Below are 12673 nucleotides of genomic sequence, written 5' to 3'. Positions count from 1 at the left end.
CATTGCTAGCAAACAGGCTGTATTTTGCTTTAAACACATTAGAGCCCATCGATTTATTTTAGTACCAACCAGCTGACACATTTGTCTAGAACTTATTTAAAACTACCGTACATTAGAAAACACAATTACGCCCAAATTATTTCCTCACCACTTACTCGGTGGGAAGTCTGCAATTCATGAAAGTGCAAATGTGAAGCCCCCAAATATATGTTTTAAAACTGTTTTCTTTTACTGTGCTCGGGGCTGTCGAATATTTGGCAGTGAGAGCGACACGCATTAAAACTCTCTCCTTGAATGAAAGTCACAGTTCTTATAAGAGACATCCACTCTGCTCAGCGCTCCCCCCCCCCCCCTCCCCCCGCGTGACTGCTGACTTCTTTTAAGCTATAAATGAAGCATACTTACTAACACTCATAAACCATCCTGCCTTAACCGAAATATTACACCAGGCCCCAGCACGTACAACGTGTGGAGTTCAATCTCGTACCTAAATGTAATTCCTAAATCATATCGATGCGGGTGTGTACAGTATTTCTAAATTATATTCGCTGTATTACGTTATTGCAAAGAACTTGATTATAATTTAATGTGGCGCTGTTATAGTACACATGATAATTAATGATGAATTTGTAACTTTCATTATTTATGCACAAGTACCGCTTTCAAAAAGAGAATTATGAAAATCAAATCCTATGTTTTTTGGGGTTAACTGATCATTTTACCCCTTTGATGTGCCAACAAATGACTATCAAAACATGGTACGCGTTATTTTATCTTGCATAAATATGATAGCAATTTCAAAGCGAGCAGCTAAACAGAACTACAAGAACCGCATTTTCGAATTAGAGTAGTGTAATCTTAATTTCGCATATGGACCAAAGTCAAGGTGCTCACAAACTCTCAAAGGATATCTCGAACAGTAATATTCATATACAAATATGAAGTCGTAGGAGGAATGGCAATAGGAAGTCGGGTACTTATCGTTCAGTCATTACTTTCTGGCTGGCCTGCATTACAAAAGCACCCAGTGCTTTTAAGTCCTGCAAAGGGTAATCGTTTCCACGTGCAAACTTTAGCTGATGTGCAACTTTACATGAGTAAATGGAACACAGCTGTGCAATTGCTCATTAAACAGACTTGTTTGCTCTTCTATTTGGAAAATATTTTTCACGTTGGAGATGCCCCTTCCCCTGCAACACCAAAAACGTTCGGAGCATTTGTACCGGTTTCCGTCTTTGAATCCGACTGTTTCGAGGGTGATTAAGTACCGATGAATACTCACAAAATTATACATTTTAAGGGAGTTTCCAAACTATCGCTAGAGGACGCATTAAAGTATGCCCACAAACCCTCAGGGAAACCTGGATTCGCTAAAGCAACAATTCCAACACAATGACCAAATCACGGGTGAACCAAGGTGCGCACCTACTTTTAAGCAACTGAACGTGCATTCTATCGCTGCTATTACTGATCACCTGCGCTCTTATGAAACAAAGTGATCTCAATTCTCATTAATAACAAAACTTAAAGCCACCAATAGCTACGACGCCACAGTCCCACAATCGACCATTGCAAAATCTTCACTTCGTACCTGGGGTTTAAACAAATCTGATTACCCACATAAATGTCTGCTCTGGATATGACAGAAACCTTTTTGGCAAAAATAAAATGTTAATGCAAATTGAGGTGGTGGTGGAGGCTGAATAGGATTAATTGCAAACCCAACATTCAAGGTGGATCACGTATTAAAGTGAAGTAGTAAGAAATTGTTTTATTAACTCAGCAGCCTCGCTATATAATTAAGGGCATAGTCCAGCCTCAGGCATACCTCTGCCTAGGACAGCAAATCACAAGACAAAGGTCAACAGAGATGAAAAACTTCTAAAGTGTGCGAGGACTGATCTTATTCGCAACAAAGGGTTTGGACAAATTGAAAAAACTATGGAGGTGATGACCTAATTACGTGACCTATTTCTATCTATGAGATTGCCGGTCAATGGCTTTTTTATTATCAAACATGTTTGCATGTCTTGTGCACGAGACGTTGTATTCATACAGTGGCCACCAATCTCTCAAAGAATAAGTTCCAAACTATGCATCATTTATAAATCTACCCTAGGCCTTGATTATTATATTTCTCATGCCGCATAATTCCTTCATTGTAATCTTAATTCTGTCTCTCAACTTCTTCCACCAAGAGTCTGATCTAGCTGCTTTCCCTATGCTTTTCTTGCTTCTCTTTTCTGGAACGGTCAGACTAAGCATTAGTCTTTTTTCCACGCTTTCATCTTTTCACCAGCACTTCAAAACTTTTTAATTTCATAACATTTTACTGCCCCTTGCCTTATCCACCCACACAGTTCCAACACAATAAGCAACTCTGCATACCATTCTGCACCATGCCAATTGCAGCTTTTATAGTTCTATCGTTCGGTTGTGTTTTGAACAAAGAGCATTAAAGGTGCGATAAAGAAACAGGCATATCAATCGTGTGTGGTTTGGACAAACATGGCATCAAACCTCTTTGCAAAGCAAATACCATCGTACCCAAGTCAGTTAAGTTACCAAAGCTCTCCCTTTTGAATTGTTCTACTTCCTTTTTCTTGAACTGCCAATCCATATATAGAAAACAAAACTGCAACTTGTCGTACACAACGAGAAAATATGACTACATTTCGAGGATTACACAGCCCTTCTAGTGAAGGAACCTTCTAGAGTATAGAAATGCCTTATAGTGTTGTTACTTGGGAGGGATATTATTATTTTAGACTATTGTTCTTATTATTTAATTCTGGTAGGGTATCTGGGAAATGTATAGACAAGATGTTTGAGAAGTGTACAAGCCAAACGTTGTGATTCCTTTCAAGCACATTGTTTCATGCCCTCATTCCCATACCCTGGCTTCTCCCACTCCTTGCTTCCAAGCTGTCTGGTCCCACCTTTCTCACTGTAACCACCTTGCCTCTTCTACATATACCTTCTGATCGAGCCAAACCCGCATCTATGGATGGCTAGTCACACACTGCCTCTCCATCAGCCAGTCTGGCATATGCATACAGAATCAATCAATCAATCAATCAGGGTACTTGTAAAGCGCGCTACTTACCCGTGAGGGACTCAAGGCGCTAGGCGGGGGGGGGGCGCTACTGCTCGAAGAGCCAGGTCTTGAGGAATCAGCTTTAGCTAGTCGCTAAATTACTCAGCCTTTGCCCCTCCCCAGACACATTATTTCCCTAGCACTTAGGGGTGGCCTCGAGACTGCACCACTTTCTTTACAACTGCACACATAATGGATACAATTGCTAGCCTGCTGACTGGAACTACTTTAAGAATATATAAAATCAACAATGTCAATACCAACTTCGCCACAAAGACATGCTGAGGATGGATATAGTCATGTATAACAAGACTATGAGGCCTATTGATTTATTAGGGGTGGGGACGAGGTGTGAATCTTTCTCATCGTCCTTAGTTATTAGGCCATGGTTAGTGGATGCTCCAAGTAAGCGAGTGAAGCACTTTAAGGAACATATTTGTCTGAAAAATACTATGGTGCCTCGTAGCGTTACCTGCACAGGTCACCAAGATAAACGGATTCTTATTAACTGGGTCATTTCATTAACACCCAAACATTAGTAGCAACATTGGTAAAACAGTATTTGCAGACTTTCAGCAATAGCTCGCACTAGGAGCAGAGCATACTAGCACATGCTTCTGCATGGACACATTCCACCGGCATTGAGCAAGGGCTGGTACAACACGTAAAATAAGGTGCATTAATGAAGTCAAAACTGTCCATACACAACATATACCAAACTCCTAACTGGGAACCAAAAAGCATACAATGCCGGGCATTACTTATTTGGGCTGGAGGGTTTTTAAACACTAAAATCTTCCTGGGTCTAAAGAGCCCACTACATGTTAGCCTCACCCAAATCTGCTGAACAGAGGCCATAACAAACTCACAAGGTAGTTACATAGCACTGTTGTGGTTGCCTGCCTTCATGCCACCCTTTCCCAGACGAATTATGTATTTACCCGCTTTAAAGAAAAACATAACCTTCTTCCACATGTTCGTGAAGGGCACCCTGTTGATAAAATACGATCTTTGAACACTGTATTCTTATCCAAAGACTCATTGGGTTGCCTCATTTGTGTACCTATAAATCCAGGGCTTTAAGTGGACCAGGTTCCTGCGGGTCTCAGAGAAGGTAATAATTAAAAACACACATTGAAACGAGTCCCTATTGGGCTGTCTATTCCAGTCCTTAACCTCAAAGGATAAAAATACTGATGGAATTCTTAATAACGATTGTAAAAAACATTTTGGTAATCCATGTCAATAATTGAGATACTGTTCATTTTTCACATTTTACTTAATGTTGCAATCTGTAAGAGTGTTCATTGTTTTCTGGACATTGTGTTTCTGTCGTTTTGTTCATGTACCATATTACTCTTGTATAGTGTATACTTTGCACTGAGTTCAAGGTGTTTACAACTGCCCATGACTGTGAGGACTGGAGTGGAGGTTGAAGGTGGTGCGAGTTTCTCACAGCACCTGTCAGTGGGTCAGAAAGGTGCTCAGAATGCATGGTCACCAATCGTTGTCCGCTTTGCAGTGTTTAGAGCAATGGTCAAGTATTACAGTTGCAATTGTAATTCTGTGCAGATGCGTATAATGGAAGTATACAGCTGGCAACATATTAACAGGGTGATTGTAAAATAAAATGCAGTGTTTACAGGTGAGTGGGTGTTGTTTGTTTACGAGGCGAAGTGAAGGAGATGCAAGTGCATTCAGGAGATAGTGGAAAGAAGTTGCTGAAGAGTAAAGATATGAAGTGTAAAATATGAAAATGGGTGAGATACGGTGAGAAAAAGGGTGTACATATAACATAGATTAAACATAACAGGAGGATTGAGACACTGTTTACACTACTACCCCTGCCACAGGCTTCAGAAATGTTTAAGTCAGACTCACAATTTTAGAATTAAAAAAATTTCAATATTAATTATCGAAACCAAAATCATAGTTATTACCCATTTAACTGAAACTGCTAACAGCCATACACAAAGCTACTAGTCCTGTCTGGTTTTAGGTGTATGTCAGCTGTTGTGTTTTACATCTGGATGCAATAACAGAAAGCTCTGAGAGGCACCAAAATACCGGGGGTGGGGGGGGGGGGGGTTGAGGTTGTGGAATCACAGAAATGCAATTTACATGTTTAAACCATGCCCTTCATTACAAAGGCCATTCCTGTTTTAGTGACCCCCGTTCAACACTTAGAGCCCTGTATACAGGTGTGTAAACTAGACTCTCACTCCTTTAACAGCCTAAACGGCGTGCACATCAGAGCTCATGCGGTTCCCTCATCCTGGGCTTTCAATGGAAACACAGAAGTTCAGGTACTCTTTTCTTTAAAGTACCCGTTTGCTACTGAGAATTGTTGGCACACTCCCATTAAATATATTGCAGCAGTGCTGGGAACTGCAGGTACTCTCCCTTTCATTTTAAAGGAGTGCAGATACTCAGTACCGGCTCATTTAAAGCACTGACCTGACCTCCACCTTTTCGCCTTCAAATCTCACCGTGTCCCACCCACAGTTCGGACAACTTTTGCGGTACCTTGCTTTTGGTGGCCCAAGTATAATGCCTCACTCAATCTACTTAAAACCTGATTTTCCAAATAAGACAACTTCTAGGCAAACGAATAAAGGATATTTCACGCACAAAGAGAAAAGAGTGCAGATATATATTCACATGCAATTTAACTATGTTTTTCTGTAACTGGTACGAGTTTGAAAAGCATCAAGTTAATTTCAAAACCGCTATGCTCCCCCCTACAGAGGGAGAGCTCTAGATATATTCTCCCCACTTGCTGACTCTCTAACTCACCTCCAAGATAGGTCCAAATAACGAGGGGTGCAGTTAAACTTTTCTATTGGCCTCTCTCTGGGCCCAGCCTTAATAGTTCGTACATCTTCCCAGTGAACTCTGGGCTCTATGTCCAACTACCACCCATCCCTGCCGTGGTGAAACATGTATCTGTCAAGCAATGCTGAGGCTGCAAGTGACAGTCCTCCTCCACCCACACCCCGACGGTCTATTTACCTGTCAGGACAGCGCTGGAGCTGACGGATTCCGTGTCCCCGTTTCTAGCTTCGGGGAACACGGTCGGAGCCTCTCCCAGAGCCCCTCCCAGCTCTCGCCCTGTCCGGCCCTCACAAGAGAGCGCTGGGGGCTGCCATCTTCGCCGTGCCACACAGACTGCACTGAGCAAGCGCCGAACCAGAGTCAGCTGACCCCGCCGCCCCGTGTCAGATCCTTCCGCATCCCGCCATCTCCACGCATGCGCACTTCTGTTTAGTCTGAAGGGAGAGGGCGGGAGCAAGAGAGAGGAATGGAAAGCGAAAGTACGAGCCTTGCTCCTCGGGAAGCGGCGAAAGGGCGGCCATCTGTAAACACAACTGGTTCATATTTCAGGACCCGAGATAAACTATATCTTACCTAACACATTCATTACTTTTCTAACTCTAACATCATATAAGGTTTACATTACGAAACAGAGACCAACATGTTTTGCAGTTTAATATGAAAAATCATGTTCTTCACCTTTTAGTTTTTTTTATTAAATACCCCGTGTGTATTTTTTATAGTTCCCTCTAGGATGATGTAGGAAAATAATTTTCTTTTAGATAGACTTGGTGTATGTTTCGCTCCTATTTCTTGGGCTTCATAAATGTGTATAGCTGAAACAGGGTGGCCACGTTGTTATATATATATTTTCAGCATACAGTGTTTCTTTACAATTTACAAATTAGATATTTTACTATTCATTTAATAAATATTTATTTCCCATGGGTCAGTGGAAAACAAACTACCTATGAAGTTTTAATGAATGATAGCCAATAAGAAGGCAGTCATCCCGTAAAAAGACTGGGAGCTGCATCTAGCCCTCTCTTCTCGCTGCTCGCTGTCAAGATAACTAATTCTTATTTTTCTATTACATTTGTCATTACTATAGTTATTTACTATCAAATTATGGTTTGCCATAGTTATGTTTGCATTGCTTCTTTCCCTGCCTCCTCCTTCTGTTTTCCAAGTTGAGCTCGCTTTGAATGTTTAAAGCAAGGATTCAGTTGATACTTGTCTGCAAGATGCCTACCTTAGTAGTGTATGAATAAATGGCTCTCATTTCTTCTCTTGCTCACCTTCGACTTGTTCTTATTTTGCATTCTGGCGAGGAGGACAGGATACAAAAACAAAAGTTGATGGACAGAATGCAGAACAATGTCATACATTCACCCCAGTACAGAGATCTGGGCCTAAATCCATCGTTTTTTTGCTCACCATGCCGTTCCAGTTTGAACCCAGACATATGCAAATCAGTCCAGCCCGAACTGCCAAGCCAGATCCTCCCTGGACTGGAAACAAGCATCCTAGGACCGGTTTCGGGGTTTCACCGCTCTTCACCGCTCTTCAGTGGCATGGAGAGCAAGGGACCCACGTCTGGGCATACCCTTCCCACTCGGGGTGACAAATGCAAAAACAAAAGTTGATGGACAGAATGCAGAACAATGTCATACATTCACACCAGTACAGAGATCTGGGCCTAAATCCATCGTTATTTTGTTCACCATGCCGTTCCAGTTTGAACCCAGCCATATGCAAATCAGTCTTGACCCTGTGCCTCATGGGAACAGTCCAGCCCGAACTGCCAAGCCAGGTCCTCCCTGGACTGGAAACAAGCATCCTAGGACCGGTTTTGGGGTTTCACCCCTCTTCAGCCAGGATAGCTTGATTCCAGTGGTATGAAGAGCAAGGGACCCACGTCTGGGCATACCCTTCCCACTCGGGGTGACAAATGCAAAAACAAAAGTTGATGGACAAAATGCAGAACAATGTCATACATTCACCCCAGTACAGAGATCTGGGCCTAAATCCATCGTGTTTTTGCTCACCATGCCGTTCCAGTTTGAACCCAGGCATATGCAAATCAGTCTTGACCCTGTGCCCCTCTTCTGCCAGGATAGCTTGATTCCAGATGTGGGTCCCGTGCTCACCCAGATCTGTGACCGGGGGTGAATGTTTTGCCAATGTGCAACATTCCGTCCTTCATCTTGTGTGTTTTGCTGCTCACCCCATGTGGGAAGGGTATGCCCAGACGTGGGTCCCATGCTCACTACACCACTGGAGTCAAGCTATCCTGGCTGAAGAGGGGTGAAGCCCCGAAACCGGTCCTAGGATGCTTGATTCCGGTCCAGGGAAGACATGGCTTGTGTCAGGATCCGTAGTCCGGTAAACACTGACTACGCGGTCCCGAGGAGAAACAGGAAGTCTCTCCTGAACAAACTACACTTCCCAGCGTCCGCAGCAGGATCACTCTCGCGAGACGCTGGCGCTCATAGTCACCGGATATAGGAGTGTCAAGCACTCGGGACGCGGCCGATGATTCCGAGAACCTGCAGCTGCGGAGATCGTTGGTGACCAGAGCTGTGCAAGGCGGTAAGGGTGCCTCCCCGCACCTTGCTCTTCTTTTGCCTCATTTAACTGTGTTGACACGCGCTGGAAGGCGGCGCCTCCGGCTTGGTTGGGGGCTTTGGTACTCTGTTGGGGAAGACAGCAAACCGGCTGTATTCAAACAGGGGATGTTGTGAGGAATATTGCGCAGTGTTCTCACGGACAGACTGGGTTATTATGGAACCTGATTCTCTGCTTGTAAACAGCCAAATCCGAAAAAGGTGCAACGCTTGTGAAGCAACAGCGCCGCACTCCTTCTTGGTTCCTTCCTTGTTGGCGAGATCGGAGGCGTTTGTGATCTCATGCAGGGAGTGAACCGTTTATGTTGACCAGTAGGTCCGTCTTCAAGGGGTGAACTCTATTTACTGTTTGCCGTAGAGGATCTCCTAACTGGCCGGCCACACGATGTACACACCTTGCTCAGGTGTCACAAACATAAGATGACTGAACCCCTCCAGGGGAAAATCTTATGACTTTTAAGTACAGATGGCTTCATGCACATCAGATTTGGTTTGATTCACGTATGTTTCTTTCTACCATTTCCCTAGGAGAGAGAGAGATAGAGGGCGTTTGGAAGTTCCTCTGTTGCATTGGGGGCTATTCCATGCATGATCAGGGTAGGTGGTGTACAAAACAAAGGGTGCTACATTTTCAACCGAGAGGACTGTGTGGGACGTATCTATAGACATTATATACTGATAAATGTTTTCTCCCTGTGCAGAGTTTCATGTTGGAAAATCAGCAATCACCCTCTCCTCTCTTCTGGTAGAAACCGCCCTTTGATTTCTTTACAGGTAGAGTGATAGTACATGTACCTCGAATTTACCACCTAGAGAGTTCTCCTGATCTATCGTAGCCTTGCTTCATATACTGATCGTTTACTGTGTTTCCTTTTTGTGTCATCCATAGGTCTACCTCCCTGCTGTTCCTACCCTTTCCTTCCCTCGCTCAACTATCTCACCAGTCCGCGTAGACTTGTATTCCGGACTTGGGGCAGTTGAGAGGTGGACCCCTTTTGAGCATCAGCACAGCCCCGAGGATTCTGGAAGGAGGAGCTTGGCAGTTCGGGCTGGACTGTGCCCATGAAGCATAGGGTCAAGACTGATTTGCATATGGCCATGTCTGAACTGGGGTGGCGTGGTGAGCGAAATAACGATGGATTAAACCCAGATCTGTGACTGGGGGTGAATGTTTTGCCAATGTGCAACATTCCGCCCATCATCTTGTGTGTTTTGCTGTTCACCCCATGTGGGAAGGGTATGCCCAGACGTGGGCCCCGTGCTCACTACGCCACTGGAGTTAAGCTATCCTAGCTGAAGAGGGGTGAAACCCCAAAACCGGTCCTAGGATGCTTGATTCCGGTCCAGGTAAGACATGGCTTGGCAGTTCGGGCTGGACTGTTCCCATGAGGCACAGGGTCAAGACTGATTTGCATATGGCCATATCTGAACTGGGGTGGCGTGGTGAGCAAAATAACGATGGATTAAACCCAGATCTGTGACTGGGGGTGAATGTTTTGCCAATGTGCAACATTCCGTCCATCATCATGTGTGTTTTGACGAGGACAGGATACTCTCTGCCGCTTCCCACCATCGATAGACATCTTGCTTCAAGCCTCCCTTCAGGGTGTCCAACACCATTTTGTATTCTATTATTATTTAGGTGGAAGATACATGGTGCAGCAAGTAAAAGCAGGCATTTTGTGCCAACTCGAGTCACAGCAGTGCCCTGTCAGAGTAATAATTTTTGTCATGATTAAATGTTTTTGCACACACATTAATATTACTTTGCAACCTGCAAATGTATTTTTAGTGCGATATACACATTAAAGTTAACCGTAGCTTGTGTGGGCCTCAATTTAAGGTGGCTGATGTGCAGTTGCCATATTCTTTTCTTGTCATGTGCTTTTCTTTCTTCTTGCTCCAGGAGGAAACCAGTATACAGAAATGTTAACTTATGTATCTATTGTGTTACTTCACATGTGACTGTTTATCTCTGCATATTCCTCGGTGAGTGAAATCATAGATGATCACCTGTGAATGAGAACATCCTGGAACAAGTGTATTATCTTGTTGGGGCTATCGAGTGAAAGGTTTTTAGCAGAGTGTGTAGAGCAGCGCAATTTGGACTCCACCTTTACACGTCACAGAATCACAATTATATACGTGCATTTGCTATTATATTCACTGCGTGCCTTAATTTCATTAATGTGAATGAAGCATTTAAATGCATTACTAAAATGTATTCACCATAGAGACTAGAGATTTATATACGTGTGCATTAATGTTCAGTTCAAGCATGCATTCTTTATTTACGTTTTACACTTACTCTTTGCATGTGTAAACATGTACTCTTTTAGTCACGTTTTACATTTATTTTTTAAGCTACACCTGCACATTTATAGCCCTGTATTCCAAATGCTCATTAAATCCTTAACTAAAGTTAAAATGACTACAGGCCTCAGGTGAAATGCATTTTGATCTGCCAGCATGTTCTCTCTTTTCGTTGCAGGTTTATCATAATTTTTGTAAGCTAGAAGGTTTATTGTCTGTATTAGACTGCTGATAGCGAGGCCTGGAGGGAAGAACTTGGCAGTGAAGGTGGAAAACAATAGTTGAAAGAGGCCTTCTGTTCATCATGACCAGGATGCAAAGACGCTCAAGGTTGAGAATCACAGTCCCAGTCGATGCTTTGGGAAACTGGAGGTATGTTGCAGATGCATTTGAGTAGTGACTTGATTGGCTCCTGGTAGCGTGAAGGGGATAAGGGTATTTCTGAATCTCTGGTTACTTTTATATTTGTTTTCAACCAGTTAGAGTCAGGAGAGATTCCTTTTAGACTTTGAGAGGTACAAACCTCTCTGCTTGCTTTATTCTTGCAAGTGTGAAGCTTTCTGCTAAAAATTAATTTCCTTTTTTCCAAAGACGTCTACTGGAGTCTGATCATGCTGACACCTTCTATGCTCCTATTTAGAGACCCTTAATAGATGACCCTATATTTGATTTATGTTTAGAAGAGAGAAGGGAAGTTTCTTTAAGGAACATCTGTTTGCTTTAATCTATGTCTATACAATAGTGATTATCGCAATTTGATATGTCTTGCTGCTGCGTCTTAACTTACTGACATATTTCACCGTATCTATTGTATTCTGCATTTTATTGAACTTACTTTTGGCTTGATTATATACTGGATTCACTGATACTCAAAAATAAACAATAAGCTATATTCATCGATTCTGGTCCTTATTGTGGCGTCACATTGGTTTCACAAGTTAAAACGTATTGTTGATGTTTTCTTCCTTTCAATGCTTCATGTCAGCTAATAATGGTCCATATGACCAATGGGGAAAAATCTTTGATAACTTGACCAAGACATTACATTGTAAGGCCCAGTGCTCCATCATGTGGTAGTCAAAGAAAATAACAAAACTCACTTTATCAGAAATGTGCTTTAACCAGATTAGTTCTCTTAATGGGAATTGTGTAGGTATAGCAAGTTTGTGAAATTATGTTCTTTAATTAATGCAATGTTTGCTTTAACTTAGATGCCTTGTCTGCTCCTTAAAAGAGATGAAGCCTATTTCTCATGCTCAAAGGAGTTAGTCTCTTCGGCAATTACTTTCCCCACTTGCTTGACATATATTTACTTGATTCATCTGACACTGCGTTCAGAGCATTTCATGCTAACATCTTCTGCCTCATCTCTTCCCAACTTTCCTTTCCATTCCTGGTGTAGTTGAGTAGGTCTTTTTAATCATGGGATACTGAGTCTGCTTTCATTTATTTTGAGACAAATGTATACAAGGTTAGCTCAGTAGAGTCGTACCCTCCATTGGATAATGAGTCTGCTTTGACTTAGTTTGAGACAACTTTATAATAGTTGAATTGCTTTGAATTATATTGACTAATGCATTCATGTTTTGGCTACTGATTTACAACTCATTTGATGATTTGAATTTCGAACTTTGCTAATCCTTTAGTAAACGTTCATGGTTAGCAAGCCCAACGCTCTCTGTCATTTTTTTGGGGCCATATGTTCTACCCGTTATTGAAATGTGTTGACTGCCATCTTCGCCTTGATTGGAACTAAAGGTCTATCCACTTGAGTGCAGCTTGTACCTGAGTTTGCATCCGAGATTTGCATGGTGCAAAAGGC

At 42.6% G+C, this 12673-nt stretch overlaps 1 protein-coding gene across 5 annotated transcripts in view; it reads right to left on the bottom strand.

Moving 5' to 3' along the window:
- The window catches only part of DNAJC13 (DnaJ heat shock protein family (Hsp40) member C13), a 1667846-nt gene extending 1661485 nt beyond the window's left edge, over nt 1-6361 (bottom strand). For 4 of the 5 annotated variants that reach the window (XR_014970022.1, XM_085630671.1, XM_085630672.1 and 1 more), the window contains exon 1: nt 6110-6323. The gene's annotated coding sequence lies outside the window, so the exon portion shown is untranslated. Of the gene's footprint in view, nt 1-6109 lie in introns of all 5 variants that reach the window. The other variant, XM_085630673.1, reaches the window with a different exon arrangement.
- Between the last annotated feature and the right edge of the window lie 6312 nt (nt 6362-12673).

The sequence above is a fragment of the Triturus cristatus genome, chromosome 10 (genome assembly GCF_964204655.1).
Source record: "Triturus cristatus chromosome 10, aTriCri1.1, whole genome shotgun sequence".
NCBI classification, from domain to species: Eukaryota; Metazoa; Chordata; class Amphibia; order Caudata; family Salamandridae; genus Triturus; species Triturus cristatus.
This window is presented reverse-complemented; position numbering and strand designations above follow the sequence as displayed.